Below are 21,105 nucleotides of genomic sequence, written 5' to 3' on the forward strand. Positions count from 1 at the left end.
GCACCTCTGTCAGAGACAACCTCCTTAGGGATACCCACTCTGGAGAACACTCCAACTAGGGCCCTTGCCACTACAGGTGCTGTAGTGGTCCTAAGTGGAATAGCTTCAGGATACCTGGTGGCATGATCCACTACCACCAGTATAAACTTGTGCCCTGATGCTGTCTGGGGTTCCATTGGACCAACAATGTCAATCCCCACTCTTTCAAAGGGCACCCCCACCACAGGCATTGGTATAAGGGGGGCCTTTGTTGTGCCACCTGACTTACCACTGGCTTAGCAAGTGACACAGGAGCGACAAAACTCCTTGGTATCCTCATTCATGTGAGGCCAGTGAAAGTGTGAGACAAGCCTGTCCCAAGTCTTTGTCTGGCCTAAGTGACCTGCTAAGGGAATCTCATGGGCCAAGGTAAGGAGGAAACCTCTCTGAGACAAGGGTACAACCAGCCTCCTGGTCATGCCAGGCTTGGGGTCTCTTGCTTCAGTGTACAGGAGTCCATCTTCCCAGTATACCTTGTGGGTACCTGTGGCGTTCCCAGTAGCCTCAGCAGCAGCCTGCTGTCTGAGGGGTTCAAGAGAAGGGCAGTCTAACTGGTCCTTCCCCAGGTCTTCCCTTGAGGGTCCCCCTGAACCCAAGAATTCAACTTGATCAAGTTCAAACTCTCTAGGCTCAGTTTCCCTCAATTCCTGTAGGTCAGCCTCCTCTGAGACTTGATCCACAACCTGGGGCAAGGGGGAAGGCACAGCCTTAACCCTACTGCTCTTTTTCTTGGAAGGTGTCTGGTCCATTGTTCCAGGATCAGTGGGGCATTTCCTGACCTGTGACCTGGTCACAGCAAACACATGTGCTGGCAAGCCTAACATTTCCATGTGAGTCCTCTGCTCCACTTCTGACCATTGTGATGACTCCAAATCATTGCCCAACAAACAATCCACTGGGAGGTCTGAACTAACTACAACCTTCTTTTGGCCAGTTACCCCTCCCCAGGAGAAAGCTACAATTGCCATACTGTGATTGGTAGTGACATTGCTTGCATTGGTCACCAGGAAATCTGTACCTGGCATAATCTGTCCAGGGTCCACAAAGTTAGGTGTCACCATGGTGACACTGGCACAAGTGTCCCTATAGGCCTGAGCCATTTTTCCATTAATGAAAGGTGTCTGTCTCTATTTGCCCAAAGTATTGGGACTTATATCAGGGGACATATCCACATCCCCTGTACTAACAAGGACAGCCTGAGTGAGTGTGCCAACTAAGTTGTCACTCCCCTCAGAACTCAGGGTTAACCCAACTAAACCCTTGGGAGGTGCACTACCACTGCTGACTGTACTAGGGGGCACAGGTGCCTTAGGGGCTGCAGTGGCAGGAGTCTGCCCTCCTCCTTTCTTGGTGCACTCACTAAACCAGTGAGTTTTACTTTTGCAGTATTGGCACCACCTTTTAGATTGGCCTTCTTGGTTTTTCTTCTTCTGGGGAGCCTGACCCCCACCCTCTTTGGGTTGTTGGGGACCTGTCGAAGACTTCTGGTCATTTTGTTCCCCCCTAGAATCTTTACCCTTCTGGTCTGCTTTCTTCTGACCACCTTGATTCTGGCCCTGGTTCTGTTTAACTCTTGTTCTGACCCATCTGTCTGCCTTCTTTCCCAATTCTTGGGGAGAGGTCAGATCTGAGTCAACAAGATGCTGATGCAACAACTGGTTCTGACAATTGTTTAAAATTTGTTCTCTCATGATCAAATTATACAATCCTGTGTAATCAGTAACCTTACTGCCCAGCAACCAGCCCTCCAAAGCCTTAGTGGCACAATCTACAAAATCAGACCAATCTTGAGACTGAGTTTTCTGGGTATCCCTGAACAGCAACCTGTACTGCTCAGTGGTTAGGCCAAACCCATCAATCAGTGTATTTTTCAAGATTTGGTAATTGTTAGCATCCTCCACTCTAGTAGTGAGGAGCTTGTCTCTACCTTTACCTTCAAAGGAGAGCCACAAGATAGCTGCCCACTGACTCTGGGGAACACCCTGCACAGTGCAGGCCCTCTCCAAAGCAGTAATCCATTTGTGGATGTCATCCCCTTGTTTAAAGGGGGGCACTATCTTACCCAGGTGCTTTGTATCAAAACTCCTTTCCCTATTGCTAGGTATAATGCTGCCACCAGTGGGAACTACCCCACTTAACTGTTGCTCTCTAGCAAAGGCAAGCCTTTCTTTGGCCAGGGCAAGTTCTTCCCTTTCAATCCTCAGATTGGCTGCCCTTTCTTTAGCTTCATACACTCTTCTCTGAGAGGAAGTCATCCCTCTGTGAGAAGAGCTTTGAGAGCCATTGGTTTGAATAGATCTGCCAGAGCCTCTTGATAGAGATCTAGCTCGTCCATTCCCAATGTTAAGCTGACCTGAGAGTGGCCCCAGGGTTCCCCCAGTACCAATCTCATGCCTGCTTAAGTTGGACCTGGTTAGTCTGCTGACTTCTACCTGTCCCTTATCTGCCTCATCCCCAGAGGGCTCCTCATCCTCCTCCCCCTCTTCAGTCTCAGCTAAGAGGTGGATTAGGTCAGGGTCTCCTCTGGTTCCCTCAAGGGGAGGCATGCTTCCATCTGGATTAGAAGAGCTAAGAAGTTTCTCAGCTTTTCTGGCATCATAAGTCTCTAAGAGACCAATCAGAAAGGAAGTTGTGGGGTTAGACCCCTGCTTTATCTTCCTAGAGGTACACACCTGTCGTAACTCATGGAAGCTAAGCACAGTATATCTGGAAGGGAGGACCTGTGGAGGGTCCACTGACACAAGGGGAGACTCAGAGTTTCCTCCTTTGTCTGACATACTGTTTCTAGTGTGGTGTAAGTGATGCACCTACCTACACTATGTGTTTGCCTATTGATCCCTTGCTAAGAGTTGCAGCCAAGGTGTGCTAAGCCTTGAGGAGCTGCAACAGCTGGTTCAGTAGAACTCAGAGTATTCTAAGCTAAGTTATATGTACCTAACAGTACTTATGTGATCTTTCAACAAGATATTCTTAGGATACGTGTGGTAAAACAACAGCAAGCTCAAATCCCACCGCTGCTCACCAATGTGATAAGGTGGCCTGATATGCAGTGGTCACTATTCTAGTGAACACTATGTATCAGTCCAGCAACCCTTATTGATGATTGGTTGTAAGTCAACCTTATAGACCAGCTATCCTAGTAGCGTGGATACGAGCAGTCTAAGGCTAAAGACTCGAGAGGGCGTGTTAAGCCAGCTGTTTACCACACATATACCCCTTGAATACCCAGTGAAAGGACACCACACAAGTGTTATGAAAATAAACAAGATATTTATTAAGAATCACAACAGCCCTGTACTCTTTATGAGGACAGGGTACTAAGCACAAAACAAAACTCTTACGAAAATACTTAAGTTAGCACAGTATATACAAATGCCCGAGGGGCACGGAAAACCATATACTCTGAAAGTGGAATGCGAAATTACTAGCAGGTAAGTACAGTACTAATAGGCTTAGGAATCGCTAGGACTTGACTATAGAATCTTCAGATTACTTCTAGGAGGCCTAGGGGACTCGGGTGCAGAGTGTGCACTCTCACGCGTGATGCGGACCAAAGTCTATGGTAGCTAGTAATGACAAAGTTAGTGTTCTCGGGCGAACCCGACCTGGTAGGAGGAAAACTAAAGTGGATCCTGACCCTTGGATAGTGAGGCTATGCTGGGGCACCAAAATGCCGAAGTTACCTAGCCCAGGGGCTGCAGCTGCATAGGTCTCAAAAGACGTCGGGAATCCTCGTAGACGGACCAGGAGCCTAGAAGAAAGAAGTTGCTGGCAGGCGACCAGTGAAGAAAGTTCGTTGGATCCAAGCCTGGATCGAAGGAAGATGACACCTGAAAGCAGAGGGGACCAAGTTCGAGACTACTAGCCAGTAGTCAGGTGGTACCAGGAGGGCACCGGATGGTAGTCACCTCGACTAGGTGAGTGGGTGACGCTGTGCTCGCAGATCTCACGGACCAGGAGGCGTTGTCGGCGACCAGGATGGAGGAGCGAGCTGTCCCACGATGGATGAAGCTGTCGGCGTCGCTGGACCCAGGATTGGGCAACAAAGCCTTGGCAAATTCAAGCCCACGCGGTGGACTCAAAATGGCGTCTGGAGTGGACCAGGAGGGTCCGGGGTGCCTCTCTTGAAGAAGGAAGCAAGGGCCAGTCTGGAGCAACCAGACCAGCAGCAGTGATGTCGTCGGGCGTCGTGAAGAAGGCCACAAGCCAGCCGGCTAGTAGCCACACAGCGCGGTGAGCACGCAAAAGCAGAAGGGCCCCACGCAGATCGTGGAGATGCTGGAGGGCTGATCTTCGGTGCTGGAGCTGCTCAGGGTTGGGGCTTCTCGAACCCCAAAGCACGCACCAGTGGAGCACACGGTGGGCTCGTTGCAAAGAAGTCGTGCAGTCTTGGCGATCGTCGGTCCCTCGAGGTCTCGTCGCACTCACAGTTCTCAGCTTTGCTGTAGAGGTGAGTAGAGGTCAGAGGTGCCAGGGAAGCCGGGTCTCGTCGAACTGGGTCGTCGGATTCGTGAAGAAGGACTTGCAGCAGACCGCAGTGTTCTTAGGATGGTGCCTGCGGATGCAGGGTGACTACTCCTTAGCCACAAGGGAGAATCTTGAAGAAGGAAATCTTGATGCCTTTCGTAGAAAGTCGTGTCTTGATTCCAAAGATGATCTAATTTGAACAGGGGGCTCGCTCCCATCTTTATACTAAAAAAGGGGGCTGACCCGGTGACTAGGTCCTGCCTATGGGTGGGACTAGGAGGGGGGTGGTTACACCCCTCTGCCATGCCGGACTTTCCCCAGGCCAGGGGCTGGTGTGCCCCTGGAACTGGTTCTGACCGGCCTATGCGTAGTGAGCACCGGGGTGCCACTCAGCAGTCACCTTCCTGTAAAGCCCTGCCTACCCAGGATACACAAAACCATGTCTGGGACGGTGCTAGCACCGCCCCTGACAGGAAACCCTTTGTCCAGGCTCCCCTCGCTGGAAGGACTCCCAGCTGCAGGGGGTCAGACTCGTGTCTGTGGTGGCAGCATCCATTTTGTGGAGCTGAGGCTTCGTTTAACTTTAACCGGGGTTCACAGTTACATACATGTCGTGTCCCTCTAGAAGAGTGGAATGCTAACCCCGTCGCCAGAATTGGCGAGGGGTTAGTATTCCAATTCGTATGACACCTTACTCGACATGTTTTGATAAAGCAATACCAAAGATAGCATTTAACCGCGAGGATTATAATGCACTTAAGAGTATATGGTATGCGATATCATGGAACAGCTATTAGGACTTGGTTCCGCAAGCTGCAGACAGGCTCAGCTCATGCCAGAGCACCATCTCACACGATTCCAAGCACTCTGCCTTCAGGATTGTCAAGGCCTGCCATAGGAGTGACTGATAGGAATCTGTGTGTCCATTTTAGGGTTAGGTATAGGTGTACTACACCTATAGCAAAGGGTGATTACACGACTTTGCCCCAGCTGTCATGCAGCCAGTTGTGTCAAATTTAGGAGGCCAGCCAGGGGTGGCATAATACATGCTTCAGCCCCTGGTAGGCCCTGGGTACACCTATGCCCTGAGTTACAGGGTCTGATAAGGTGGCCCAGTACCAATTGGTAAATGCACCTAGGGTACATGTTGTAATTTAGAGAGAGAACAGCCAGGCTGTGGGTCTGATTGGCAGGCCCACAGCCAGAGAAAGACGTAAACCAGTGAAACAAAAGCAAAAAATCTGGGTGATCATAGGATTGCAGACCCTACTCTCCTACAAAGATGCCTCCACTCCATGTGTATGATTAGGAGTCCTTTGTGCACAAAGAAGATAATGTTCGTCTGATCGTTCTAAGTTTGTTCCTGTTACTGGTTTTCTTGTGTATACTTCAATGATTTTCCAACTGGTCTGCTGCATCACAAGCTATCCCATCTGTGGGGGCTGGGGAGGGGGGTGAAGAAGGCTGCTTTCTACAGAGTTACACTGCATTTGGTGTTCCCACTGCCCTTGTTTCTTGTAGTCTTTCCCCAAAGCCTGATGGGAAGTGTAATGTTCATTCCTCTGACTGATTGGAAGCAGAATACTTGCCTCCATGTCCTCAATAAAACCAGAACTTCCTTTTACTATTTAGGAAAGTCGACAGGTTTCACGGTAATTGTAGGAGTGGATGGATTGCTTAGGACGAACATCGCAATTTCAAAAGTTTTCTAAGAAGTGAATCGGAATTTAAAGCTTTTGGTTCAAAGCCATTATGGTGAAGAAGATGAAGAAACAGTTGAAGACGTTAGTGCACCACTGGACAATTGTCGTGAACTTCTAGACACAAAAGTAATGACATTATCAGCAGTGCACGATTCCACCAGGCAAACACGCCATCAGTGCACGCTTCCACCAGGCACACACCACCAGCCGTCAGTGTACGCTTTCACCAGGCACACACACCACCAGCCGTAAGTGCACGCTTCCACCAGGCACACACACCACCAGATGTCAGTGCACGCTTCCACCAGGCATACACACCACTAGATGTCAGTGCATGTATTCACCAGACACACACACCATCAGTTGTCAGTGCACGCTTTCACCGGGCACACACACACACACCACCAGCCGTCAGTGTACGCTTCCATCAGGCACACACCACCAGCCGTCAGTGCACGCTTTCACCAGGCACACACACCACCAGCCGTCAGTACACGTTTCCACCAGGCACACACACCACCACCCGTCAGTGCACGCTTCCACCAGGCATACACATCACCAGCCGTCAGTACACGCTTCCACTAGCATATACACCATCAGCTGTCAGTGCACGATTTCAACAGGCACACACCAGCCGTCCATGCACGCTTCCGCCAAGCACACACACCACCAGCCGTCCGTGCACGCTTCCACCAGGCATACACACCACCAGCCGTCGGTGCACGATTTCAACAGGCTCACACACCACCAGCCGTCAGTGCACAATTTCAACAGGCATACACGACACAAGCCGTCAGTGCACGCTTCCACCAGGCATACACACCACCAGCCGTCAGTGCTCGCTTCGACCAGGCACACACTCCACCAGCTGTCAGTGCACGCTTCCACCAGGCACACACACCTACAGTCGTCAGTGCACGCTTCCACCAGGCATACACACCATCAGCTGTCAGTGCACGCTTCCACCACAAGGCACACACACATCACCAGACAGTGCATGCTTCCACCAGGCACATACACCACTAGCCGTCAGTGCACGCTTCCACCAGCATACACACCACCATCCGTCAGTGCATGATTCCAACAGGCATACACACCATCAGCCATCAGTGCACGATTCCATCAGGCACACACACCACCAGCCGTCAGAGCACGCTTCCACCAGGCACACACCACCAGCCGTCAGTGCACGCTTTCACCAGGCACACACACCACCAGCCATCAGTGCACGCTTTCACCAGGCACACACACCACCAGCCATCAGTGCATGCTTTCACCAGGCATACACGCCACCATCGTGAACGCTTCTACCGGGCACACACACCACCAGCCGTCAGTGCACGCTTTCACCGGGCACACACACCACCAGCCGTCAGTGCACGCTTCCACCAGGCACACACACCACCAGCCGTCATTGCACGCTTCTACCGGGCACACACACCACAAGCCGTCAATGCACGCTTTCATCAGGCACACACACTACCAGCCGTCAGTGCAGCAGGCAGGCTCTTCTCAGAGTGTCTTGGTAAATATGTGTTGGATGCCTGGGAGGGAGTGGGTCGAGTTTCCTTAAACCATGCTGAGTATGCAGGTGCAGTGCATAAACTCCTGTGTGAGTGAGTCATGCTGCCTGGGGCTCACTCACTCCACACTTGTTATTTGCGCCTGCACTAGGCATTTTCTCATTTACAAAGTTCGCGCTTGCACACAGCTAGGCAGCCCCCACATCCCCGGGAATGACTGTTTCCTACAACCATAATGGAAACAACATTCAGAGCTATGAAAACAAGTTCATTTGATGACAGGAACTGTTAACAAAAACCATGTCCAGCTATTGTAGATCTGGCAACTTAAACAAAACAGCAACAAAAAACAAACAAGCATTGACATAGCCAATAGGTCTCGCTTTTTGGACCCTATAAGTATTTAGTTATGCAGCAGAATATCCTTGGTGCAACAACACCAACTGTTGCATGGCTAAACACTTATAAGGTCCCAAATGCGAGACCTATTGGCTATGCCAATGCTTGTTATCACTAACTGTTGGTCTAAAGTGGAATTTTTTGTTTCACTAGACATCTTTAGTACTTGGGGTACAAAATCCTGTTGTTTTCTGACTTTTGTCTATTTTTTCCTGTCATAATGCCGGCCTTATTTAATAAGTGCCCGGCCTGAGGAAAAAAGATGGCTAAGCCAGACCCGGACTCGGTCTGTATTGCTTGTCTATCTTCATCTCACAAACCAGACCAGTGCTACTACTGCAGCAAGTTTTCAAAAAGAACCCTTAGAGAAAGGGAGAAGACTTAGCTGCATTCCCTGCAGGAGAGATGAAAGGAAGCAGCAAGTGGCCGAGAAGAACATTCCTCAAAGAAGCCCCCCTCTCAAAAAAGGCTGAAGCGCAAAGAAAAAGGTGAGAAAAGAAATCACCGGTCTCACGTGCCGTCGAGGGACAGATCGACATCCAAAATACCTTTGTGCTCCGAGTCAGTGTCGAAGTCGGCGTCGAGGCCTTCTTCGCCGTCGAAGTGAACGACTTCAGGTGAGAAGTCCCATCACAGGCCTAAGTCGACACCACCGCGTAGGCAGTCCAGGTCTGGCTCGCCTACGACAGCAGGTGGCCGTCGCGCGACGTTGACACATCAACGTCGAAACCCACCCCTATAACTAACATTCTAGTCTCTCCAAAGCATCGGAAGCTTCTAAAGTTCCAGATTCCATCAGACCACTTCCAGTTCACGGTCCTGCCTTTCTGGCTGAAGTCAGCGCCTCGTACATTCTCTAAGTGCATGGCAGTAGTAGCTGCATTCTTAAGGAGGAAACAAATCTTCGTCTACCCTCACCTAGTCGATTGGCTTCTCAAGAGTGCTTCTTCAACTCTTCTACAGAGCCACCTCTCTTGCTGCATACATGAGCCACCTCTCTTGCTGCATACATTTTCTGCATCAGTTAGGTCTGCACGTCAATTTGAAAAAATCCATCCTCAATCCAACTCAGAGGATCCATTACCTAGGCGCAACTTTGTATACAGTACACGCAAGAGCGTATCCTTCGGAGGAGAGACTATCATCCCTTCTCCACAAGTGTAAGAACCTCCTGAAGATACCTCATCCCACGTCCAGGCAGGTCTCATCACTACTCGGTTCAATGGCCTCATGCATTTTTCTAGTTCCAAATGCCAGACTTCACATGAGACCTCTACAGCAGACTCTAGAGTCAGGATGCGGCGCTCACATGGGGTCCCTACAGATCCAAGGAATGTGGTAAGAGAGAGAACAGCTATACCACATAAACCTGCTGGAGCTCAGAGCGGTGCATCTGGCTCTCAAGGTGTTTTTTCCTTCCATCAAATCGACTGCTCTGCTTGTTTAGGCAGACAATACAACAACGATGTCCTACCTGAACAACCAGGAGGGCACCAGGACCAGACCCCTGTCGCTGGAAGCGCAGACAATTTGGAAGAGGCTTCTAGCAGGAGACATTAAGATCTCTGCAGTTCACTTACCAGGCATCCTCAACGTCCAAGAGAACGGCCTAAGCAGACATTTCGCGGAAGCGCACAACTGGGTGCTAAAACAAGAAGTGGCGCAAGACATCTTTTACGCAGGGAAATACCAGACATAGATTTATATGCGGATGCAGAACACGCAAAATGCTGCGTCTTAGCCTCTAGATCCCCGCAACCAGGCTCCAAGGGGTATGCTCTGTTGATAGACTAGTCAGAGACATTACTCTACGCCTTTCCCCCAGTTCCCCTCCTTCCCCTGGTGATCAGGAAACTATACGAATCTAAGACAGATATGATCCTGGTTGCGCCAGAGTGGCATCAACAATGGTGGTACTCGAACCGTCTCCATCTGTCAAAAGTACAGCACAGGAAGTTACTGTGTCATCCGGATCTGCTGACCAAGGCGAGTGGCAAGGTGTTCCACCCCAACCTGCCATCCCTGAGGTTAGCAGCATGGCTCCTGAGTTCATCCAATACGGACATTTAGGTCTCTCTCAAGACTGCATGTAGATCTTGAAGGAGACACAGAGACCTTCTGCGAGAAAGTCTTACTTTTTTAAGGGGAAGCGCTTTTATATGTGGTGTACTGCTGAAAGTCACAACCCTATTCGAGGTCAGGAACAGGTACTGTTACCCTACTTACTGTATTTGGGCAAAGCAGGTTTGCAATATTCCTCCATAGAAGTTCACCTGGCACCGATAACAGCATATAGAAAGTCCCCAACTCAGGTCTCTTTCTTTCAGATGCCAGTTGTCAAGGACTTCCTGGAGGGTCTAAAAAAGGTCTACCCACCACGTTCGGTATCTCCTCCCTGGGAGATTAATGTGGTCCTTTCTAAGTTAATGAACCTATCCACAAAGTCTCCCTGCAACATCTTTCATGGAAGACTGCATTTCTCGTGGCAATCACATATGCTCGCAGAGTGAGCTAGATACAAGCCTTGTGCTCTTCAAAGCTTTATCTCGTTTTTCATGTGAATAGAGTGGTGCTTAGAACTCACCCAAGGTTCCTTCCTAAGGTGGTCTTGGAGTTTCACATCCACTAGTCAATTACTCTTCCTACTTTCTCTGCAAACCCTGTCATTCCTGCTGAGAGAGCTTTGCACTCTCTAGATCTGAAAAGAGTGTTAAAGTTTTATCTAGATAAAACAAAGAGTGTACGGAAGGCGGACCCGCTGTTTGCCAATAATGGTCCATTGAAACTGGTTTTCCTGCCTCTAAAAGGTCCATTGCTAGATGGATAGTGTCATGTGTCATGTTATCCTGTCAGCTGGCACACAAACAGCTCATTCTACAAGGGGTAAAGACGCTACTATAGCGATGCTTAGTAATGTACCTGTTCAGGAAATATGTAAAGCGGCAACATGGTGTTCGGTGCACACTTTCACACACCATTATTTCCTTGATTCTGACACTCAAGCTGATGCTAGGTTTGGACAAGCATCCTTGAGAAACTTGTTTGGGTAATATATGTTTTGTTACCAGGTTGAGTTATGTTGGTATTTGTCCGCAGGGTATGGGGATGGCCTTGCTACTCTATTCAGTGCTTATGACTATTGATGAGTACCCCCTGGAAGAGAAGGATAAGTTACTTACCTGTAATCCTAGTTCTCTTCCAGGGGTATACTCATCAAAGTCATAAGCAACCCTCCCTCCTCCCTGGACGAATACCATAACCATAGATATGTATCTGTACTCATGCTGTGATTACACTGGTATATGCGGTCCAAAAAGAACTGACCTATATGTCACCTGTGGTGCATGATGGAACCCTGGGGGATCCTGGAGGTCTTAAAGGTCCGGCACCAGTTTTTTCCAAATGTTCTATATTCAGTCTCTCTAGGCTAATCTGCCTCTATGATCTTGCTTTTTCACCTTTGAAAATAAAGGCTGTGTTTTCAAAGCAAACTGGAAGCAGTTTTCTTTTTCTGTATCATGGAAATATCATGATTTATGCTTTCTTTTTTATTTCACATGTAAAAGTTTTACAATGCAATAGGGGCATATTTGAGCCTAGTAATGTTTTTAGGCAGCATATGTATATATATGCATATTACCTATAAATGTGGATATATGTATATATATTCCAATCGAAAGTGCTCACATGCTTAAGGGGCCTCACACGACGTTTGTTTGAACCTCCTTTATTAGGAGACAGCAGCAATACCAACAATTCCCTCCCAGCAGAGTCTTGCACCAACTTGCCATCCGCGTTTCAGGTAAAGTTCCCTTGCTCACTGGTCTGGCGTCGTGGGAAACAGCTTCTGTGAATGAAATTGTACTCGCGATTTTTTGCCATCAGTCCTGCCTTTAGTAGGCGTGTTACAACAATGCATCTTGGTCTTTATAATTCTGTATTGCCAATTTGGATGCTGCTAAATTTTCCCTTCCAAAAATAAAATAGCTGTAAGTTGCTGTTATGGGTAGAGTAGAATTGCTGCTTTTTTCCGTCTCACCAGTACGGTCACGTAGTTCCTCTTGTGCGCCAGAACAACTTCGTCGAAGCAACACAGACCTGCTGCTGTCTGCAGTTGGGCTCCCTCGCGGTCCGAGCAGACCGCTAATATTCCAATCGAAAGTGCTCACAAGCTTAAGGGGCCTCACACGACGTTTGTTTGAACCTTCTTTATATAGCTGTAAGTTGCTGTTATGGGTAAAGTAGAATTGCTGCTTTTTTCCTTCTCACCACATATATCTATACTACTATAAAGAGAGAACTGGGAACCTTTGAGGCGGGTAAACTCTGGAACCACAGCGCCAATCCAAAGACCCAATACATCATTGGAATTGTCAGGGTAAGCAGATGGACATAGGCTATATAACAAAAAAAAATATATGTTAGAAGGGCAAAGTACGTTCTTTGCCAAAGTAGTTCCTTGGAAGTTGCGCCATGTCTGAGGTGGGCGTGTGCGCTAACGACGTGCGTGCGGATCGTGCTGACATCACGGTCAGACATTTTGGTAAAGTAAAGTAAGTAAACCAGGTGCGCGAGGAGGAACGGCCAGGAGGGCGAGGAGGAGCGGCCAGGACAACGAGGCTGAGGAGCGGCAGCGCCCGCGGTGGGCTACGGTAGAGGTCCGACATGCCATGGGGTAGGAGCGGCCAGGAGCGCGGGGAGGAGTGGCCAGGAGCGCGAGGCTGAGGAGCGCCGGCGCCGGCGGTGGTCTAAGGTAGGTGAGTGTCACCCGGTCTTTGGCCCACGGCTGCACAGGTGGTTGGGGGCAGGGGATTCGGGACGCGGCATGCTGCCGGAGGTCTGTGCATGTGGACCATGTGCGGCTGCTTGGGGGCCTTGAAGGTGGCGGTTGCGCTCCGGAGGACTGCGCAGTGAACCTCATTGCCCCCGGACAACGTCGGGACGGGCTACTAGTATATATATATATATATATATATATATATATATGCATATCAAAAAAAAAAAATATATATATATATATATATATGTGTGTGTGTGTGTGTGTGTGTGTGTGTGTGTGTGTGTGTGTGTGTGTGTGTGTAGGTATATGCATATAATTTGTTATTACTACGGGGTCCCCGCACGTGGGCGGGACTATTCAGTGCTTATGACTTTGATGAGTATACCCCTTTAAGAGAACTAGGATTATAGGTAAGCAACTTATCCTGAGTACCCTTCCACATGTATCTGTTCAGTACACCAGGTTTCCCGAATACATAGAACGTCATATTCGGAAATAAAATTGATCCAGTCTGGATTCCCTATTTTGTTGGTAAGCCCATTCACATTCCATGTAGCAAACCCACATTTTCTTCCCACGCTACCTTCAGAGGGATTCATGTATGTTATCTCCCCTTTCGGTAAACTAGGTGTGGGGCAGGTTGCCCGATTAATGGTAGTATTAGCTGGCATGGGTACCTCCCTCCTATGCTCAGTATTTAACTCCCTGCCATTTTGACTGCCATTATTATACATATTATGCCTGGAAACCTCCACACTACTAGATAACACAAGTTCATCTTTGCTGTAAACTTCCTGACTAAGTCAGTCATTGTCTTCTAGGGTACTCAGAACGTGGTATCTGTTTGTTAAAAAAGTATTGTGAGGATTGGGATATCTTGAGTGGTGGAGCCTCGATGGCTGTACATTTTGAAAGTTTACATGGGGAGGGTTAGTATTTTGTAGATGGCGATAAAAAACCCTAATGGGAGAACAACCACATTACGGCCATCCTGAGGTAATTTCATGGATTACTACTACTATACTGGGGTTTTTTAAATTAACAATAACACAGTCCCCCTCGAAGACTTTTGCCTGTGGGCCAACCCACATCACTATATTTGTAAATACAATTTGGTTGGATTTGGCTAATGGAAATAAATATTTGGAATCGAAACAGTGAAGCACTTTATTTTTTAAACCTCTGAAGACTCTCTATCACCACGTTTCAAGGGGGGAACATTAGCTAGGAATGCCACATATGGGCAACATGCTAGGGGGAGATCAATGAATACTTGTTATTGGGAATTAACTTGACCATTAGATAGGTGCTTATCTGTATGGGCAACAACATTTGCATTTGCACTTGGTGTCTGAATGCAGTTCATACTTTGTCAGTCATATATTTCATTAACCTATTGCCCATTGTTTTAGAGAGGAGTTTCACCTCTATGTTCAGGCGAGAGATAGGGATATATGAGGAATGGTCTTCAGGAGACCATAATTTCTACGTGTATCCAATCCGATAGAACCACAATTCCCCAAAAGTCGAGTGAATGACTCCCAGTAAATGTTTCCTGAGTTGCTGTAGATACGACTTTATGAATTCCATTTGGCCCAGGGACCTTCCCAGCCTTCATCTCCGCAAGGATCGTAGATACTTTCTCTTCAGTGGTTGTTTCATCTAATATGGCATGGGACATGTCCGAAAAGGACCGAGAGGGTAGGGCCTTTATAAACTCCAGAATCTGGCCCAAAGCCAATGTGTCCCTTCTGGTGTATAATTCGCCATTGAAGGCAGCAAAACTTTGGGCTACATCCCTTGGATTTGATAGTAGCACACCATTGGTGTTGTGCACCATCGGGACTGGAGAGGTCGTTTGTGTGGCCTGAAAAAGCCTATGTAAGATCCTGCTTGATTCGTCCCCTATTGGTATATGTGGTTCTGTGCAGCTGGTCATGGCAGTTTAGCATCTTCGAGGAGAAACTGCTGGTACTGCTGCTGAACTAGGTGTAGATGCCACAGTGTGGCTGCACTATTCCCTGGGTGGCTTCTCTCATCTTTGGTATGCATCTGAACTTCCAGGGCCTCTTATGCGTGGGTCTTGCGCTTATGCTCGCCAGCACAAAAACTAATATCAACCCCCTGCAGTGTCGGTGTAAGGGATTCCCATAGTATTATTTTAGAGGATGCCGTAGTTGTGTGATGGAGAAATAGTCTGTGATAAACCGGTATAGGAGCGTTTTATATAATGGGTTCTGCAAATGCTATGGCGACGTATGCCATCAGAATGCAGGATGCTCTGGACCTACATGAAGCCAAAGGGCCACCAGGGAGTGGTCGGACAATCCCCTCGGCATGATATCAACATGCGACACTCTTTGTGTATAGCCGGTGGGAAGTAGTCTAGTCTAGTCTAGAAAATGAACCATGGACTGCCAAATAATATGTGTAGCTCGCTTTGGCTGGATGATAAGCGCTCCATGAGGTTGGTCCAGTCCAAGGCGGTCACTAATGAACTTAATCTAGATGTCCTACTCTCTACCCCCTCTTACCCCACCCTCCCTCATGCACACCATCTGTCCAGTCACCACCCATAATGGAGAGGCCACCTGGCAGTTCTCCCCACAGACCAATACATTTGTCGACAAAGGTCTGTCCTTATGGTGGAGGAATGTATATACTACCACGTCTGAGTGATTCCCCATAAAGTGTACCTGTCACGATTACTTATCTGCCACAAGCGCCAGGATGCCCTTTGGGTGACAGTTGCGCTATATAAGTATGCCTACATGCATACATACATACAATCATCTGTCCATAATCTATTGGGGTGAAGTGGGACTCGGCAATAAACTAATATACCTGTTCCCCCTGATCCCCTCATGAACCCAGAATAGAATGTCAGTGTGTATCTGCAGAGAGACAAGCTCAGTACTTTGGACCCTAAGAGTTGTGTCTCCTGTAAAAGGAGGATGTCCGCCCCCAGCCTCTTAGCCTGTTTTAACACAGCACTGTGATTAAATTGATCAAGGACACTGCGTACATTCCATGTCAAAATCGGTATGTGAACCATAGGGCCATCGCTATCTGTATCAGACATTAGTAGCTTTGACTGGTATCGCTGAGGATTCAGGCATGTGGATTTCTGGGCGTACTTGAACTAGGGCGTTGCTGTGTCACAACATAGAGAACCGAAAAAAAGTGGTTACCTCCATTCCCCTACCCCAAAACTTCAAAGAACAAGAAGTATCTTTTGTGAGAAGTTGGCCTGATATGCAGTGCTCACTATTCTAGTGATCACTATGCATCAGTCCAAACGACCCTTATGGTGATTGGTTGTAAGTCAACCTTAGACCAGCTATCCTAGTAGCGTGGATACGAGCAGTCTTCGGGCTAAACTCTAGAGGGCGTGTTAAGCCAGCTGTTATACTATCACATTCCCCTTGAACATCAAGTGAAAGGACACCACACAAGTGTTATGAAAATAAACAGTGTATTTATTAGAATCACAACAGCCCTGTACACTTTATGAGGACAGGGTACTAAGCACACAACAAAACTCTTAAGAAAATACTTCAAGTGCACAATCAATACAAGTGCCCGAGGGCACGGAAGGTTTAGTGGTCTCGGGCAGACCCGATAAGGCAAGTCGGAAGCGGTGGGGACTCGGGACCCTTAAATAAGGAGGCTATGCGGGCACCGAAATGCCGAAGTTACCTAGCCCAAGGGCTGCGGCTGCACAAGTCTTTACAGACGTCGGGAGTCCTCGCTGACGAGCCAGGAGCCGGAAGGAAGGAGTTGCTGGCTGGCGACCAGTGGAGATAGTTCGTAGATCCAAGCCTGGATCAGAGATGGATGACACCTGAAAGCAGAGGGGACCAAGTTCGTACTACTAGCCAGTAGTCAGAGGGTACCAGGAGGGCACCGGATGATCGTCACCTCGACTAGGTGAGTGGGCGACGCTAGGCTCTGCAGTCTCACGGACCAGGAGGCGTTGTCGGCGACCAGGATGGAGGTGCGAGCTGTCCCACGGAGGTTGATGCTGTCGGCGTCGCTGGTCCCAGGATTGGGGCAACAAGCCTTGGCAAATTCAGGGCCACGTGGTGGACCTAAAATGGCGTCTTGAGTGGACCAGGAGGGTCCGGGGTGCTCCTCTCTCAGAAGGGAGCCAAGGCCGGTCTGGAGCAACCAGACCAGCAGCGTTGGTTGTCGGGTGTCGTCAAGAAGGTCACAAGCCAGCGGCTAGTAACCAGACAACGTGATGAGCGGCAAAAGCAGAAGGGCCCCACGCAGATCGTGGAGATGCTGGGAGGCTGCACTTCGGTGCTGGAGCTGCTCAGGGTCGGGGCTTCTCGGACCCCAAAGCACTCACCAGAGGATCCCTCGGCGGTCGTGCTGGTTAATAAATCGTGCAGGTTTTGATGATGGCCGATCCCTCGAGGTCTCGTCGCACCCACGGATCTCAGCTGAGCTGACGATGTGGGTAGAGGTCAGAGGTGCCAGGGAAGCCGGTTCTCGTCGAGCTGGGCAGTCGGATTCCTGAGGAAGGACTTGCAGCATACCGCAGAGTTCTTAGATGGTGCCTGCGGATGCAGGGTGACTACTCCTTAGCCACAAGGGAGAAATCTTGAGAAGAGTCTTGAATGTCCTTTCGTAGAAAGTAGTTCTTGATTCAAAGATGATCTATTTTGGAAGGGTCCCCGCTCCTGCCTTTATCCTAAAGAAAGGGGTGGGTACGTGACCAGGTCCTGCCCTAGGGGTGGGACCAGGAAGGGGGGTGGTTACACCCCTCTCCCATGCCGGACTTTCCCCAGGCCAGGGGCTGGTGTGCCCCTGGAACTGGTTCTAGCCGGCAGATGCGTAGTGAGCACCGGGGTGCCACTCAGCAGTCACCTTCCTGTAAAGCCCTGCCTACCCAGGATACACAAAACCCTGTCTGGGATGGTGCGAGCACCGCCCCGGACAGGAAACCCTTTGTCCAAGCTCTCCTCGCTGGAAGGACTCCCAGCAGCAGGAGGTCAGACTCGTGTCTGTGGTGGCAGCGTTATCATGGAACAGCCATTGGGTCTTGGTTATGCAAGCTGCAACCGGGCTCGGCTCGTGCCAGAGCCTAATTCACACGATTCCACGCACTCTGCCTTCAGGATTGTCAAGGCCTGCCATAGGAGTGACTGATAGGAACTCGGGTGTCCATTTGAGGGTTAGATATAGGTATACTATATCTAAAGCAAAGGGCGAGTACGCCACCTTGCCCCAGCTGTCGTGCAGCCAGTTGTGTCAGATTTAGATGGCCATCCAGGGGTGGCATAATACATGCTTCAGCCCCTGGTAGGCCCTGGGTACACCGATGCCCTGAGTGACTGGGTCTGACAAGGTGGCCCAGTTCCAATTGGGTAATGCACCTAAGGTACACATGTCAATTTAGTGAGAGAACAGCTAGGCTGTGGGTCTGATTGGCAGGCCCACAGCCAGAGAAAGTTGTAAACCACTGAAACAAAAGCAAAAAATCTGGGTGATCATAGGATTGCAGACCCTACTCTCCTACATCTTTTGCAGAAGAAACTCTCCCAATCCCAAAGGGGGCTCCGGAGAGAGAGAATGAATTCCTACGTCTCTTACCCAACTCAATGCCAGTACTATAGAACTACAAAAGTGTAGCTCTAGGGATGCAGTCTAATGTACCTTACCCACGTTATAGATATATTGCAAAGAGCCACCACAGACATCGCCAATAAACATAATAGTATGTGCTGTCTTGCTGTCATGTGTCACTAATGTTCCTCATTTGGACATCTATCTCACCAGGATAATCGGGAGTAGTCACGCCTCTTCATCGTGGACTTTTTGGGAGGGTGACGTTGCTCACTCAAGGATGAGTTGGAGTCCATCCGTGGCAGAGTGTGGGACCATGCGCCACAGTTTCGCCGGTCCAAGTAAAAACTTCCTCGGGCGTATCAAAAAACAAAGTCTGTAAATTAAAGACCACTCTCAAGCGTGCTGGGTATAGCAACATGTATGACATTTTAAGCTCACATAGTTTCTGTTTTGCCGCCACAAAAGATTGACATTGCTGCTGTACCATCCTTGTATAGTCTGGGAATATCACTATGTGATCTGATTAGAACTGGATCTTATCTTGGCTCTGGGCATACTTGAGGATAGCATCCCTATATAAGTAGTTGAGGAGCTTAGCGATAACCGGTTGAGGCCTCTCACCCAGAGGGGGTCTCCGTACCAAGGCCCGATGGGCAAGTTCAACCACAAAACATGTTGAGAGGGATTCCACGGGCAAGGTGGAGCAAAGCCATTGTATCAAAAACTTGTTCATGGAGAATCCCTCGCATCGCTCTGGGAAGCCCACTGAGCATATGTTGTTGTGGCAGGCTCATCCTTCAGTGTCTTCTACCTGTGCCATTAGTTCCTCCATCACGGCAATCAACTTGTTTACTCTCTGCTGGAGGACTGCCATCAAATCCTCAGTACCCAGCACCCTGGTCTCTGCCCACTGCATTTCAGCGATCTCGGCACAGTAGGGTAACCTCAGAACCAATCACCCCTATTATGGCATCTAGCATGTCTCTAGACTGTGTAATGGCCGCCTCTAATGCGTTGTGTGGTGCTTTTCTCAGTCGTTGCACCAGATGGCTTGTCTTTAGTCATGTCAAAACAGCTAGCACCCCAAACGTCAGCAAGACAACACCAGCCTCAGTCAATGCATGACTCACCAGACCCCTAACAAGGATCTGAGGGGTGGCACGAGTAGTTGACGGCTCTGAAACCAGGGCCAGGCAGATACGATAAAACAAAAGCAGCTAGTCCCCGGCAACAAGCCACACCAGGATCTGGCATGACCGCAGCCGCAACCAAGGGACCCACAGCAGCACAGCTTCTCCTGTATTAGGGGTGTCTTTCATAGATTCAAATGCTTGAATATTCCCCGTCATCGAAGTGGGAGTCCCACGGTAAATAAAATAGCAATAATGCTAAATATATATATATATATATATATATATATATATATATATATATATATATATATATATATATATATATATATATATATATATATATATGATAACATAGTACATAATAAAAGAAGCTGAAATACAACTGAAAACCTCCAAAATGATTCCTACATAGGAATGCATGGAAAGAGAAAAAACTACTTGTAACATATCAGTGTCATTATGTTAGTCCAAACTGCAGCCAATCAGGCGCCAGCACCCTCTAGAACCCTCTCCTCAGAAGCTCAAGCCCTCAGATTTTATACCGCACGTCGTGTGAAGGGAGTCTCCCTGAGCTCTGCTCAGTTCTTCACCTCAAAACTTCAAGTTCCAGTCTTTTCCCCAAATGTCAAGTAAGAAGTCTTTATTCAGACCTTGCTCTTTTTGATGGAAGCTGCGCCTTTTTGAAAAGGACCCCCACCAGAAGTGTATTTATTGTTTATACCCAGATCATGAGGCTGGCAGCTGTAAGTTCTGTAGAACGTTTTCAACTAAGACACTTAAGGTCAGGGAAGGCCGTCTTCTCCTTTGGCTTCAACGTTTAAAGGACAAGGATTCTGTCCTGTCAGATGCAGAAAGTTTTCATTCTGGTCATTCTTATGCCTCAAAGCGAGGTAGTGTGCAGGATTTGCCATCTCTTTTCATAAAAAAGAAGAAATTAGCCCTGCCTCTGGCCTCTGTGGTGTCTCCTACCACTTCTACTACCACTACGCCCACGAGACCTGGCTCTTAGGCGTCTTCTACTGCCTCTCGGGGTGTTTTCACGCCTCTTAGAGGTCCGTCATTGATGGGACCGTCGACGAGTATTCCGACGACGAGAACAGCTTTGACTGCATCTTTTACGACGACGCTGACGACGGCGTCAGCTTTTACTTCGTCGACGGCGGTTTCGTCGACAGCATCCACGTCGACGAGTGTTTCTCTGTCATCCAAGCCTGTTCTGTCGACGATTCCTATCACCTCGTCGACGAAGAAGAAATAATCCTCGTCGACGAAAGCCTCGAAGAAATCTTCGTCGTCGTCGACGACTCCGTCGACCAGGGTCTCGTCGACAAAGTCTCCGTTGACCAAAGCCCCGTCGATGAGGAGGTTCTGTCTGCGTCGACGACTACAACGTCGATGACCGTACCGTCGATGACTGCACCGTCGACGACTCCTTCGACGATGGATCGCCCGTCGACGGTGGCCCCGTCGACGACTCCGTCGAC

This window comes from Lissotriton vulgaris, chromosome 5, assembly GCF_964263255.1.
Source record: "Lissotriton vulgaris chromosome 5, aLisVul1.2, whole genome shotgun sequence".
In the NCBI taxonomy this organism is placed as follows: domain Eukaryota; kingdom Metazoa; phylum Chordata; class Amphibia; order Caudata; family Salamandridae; genus Lissotriton; species Lissotriton vulgaris.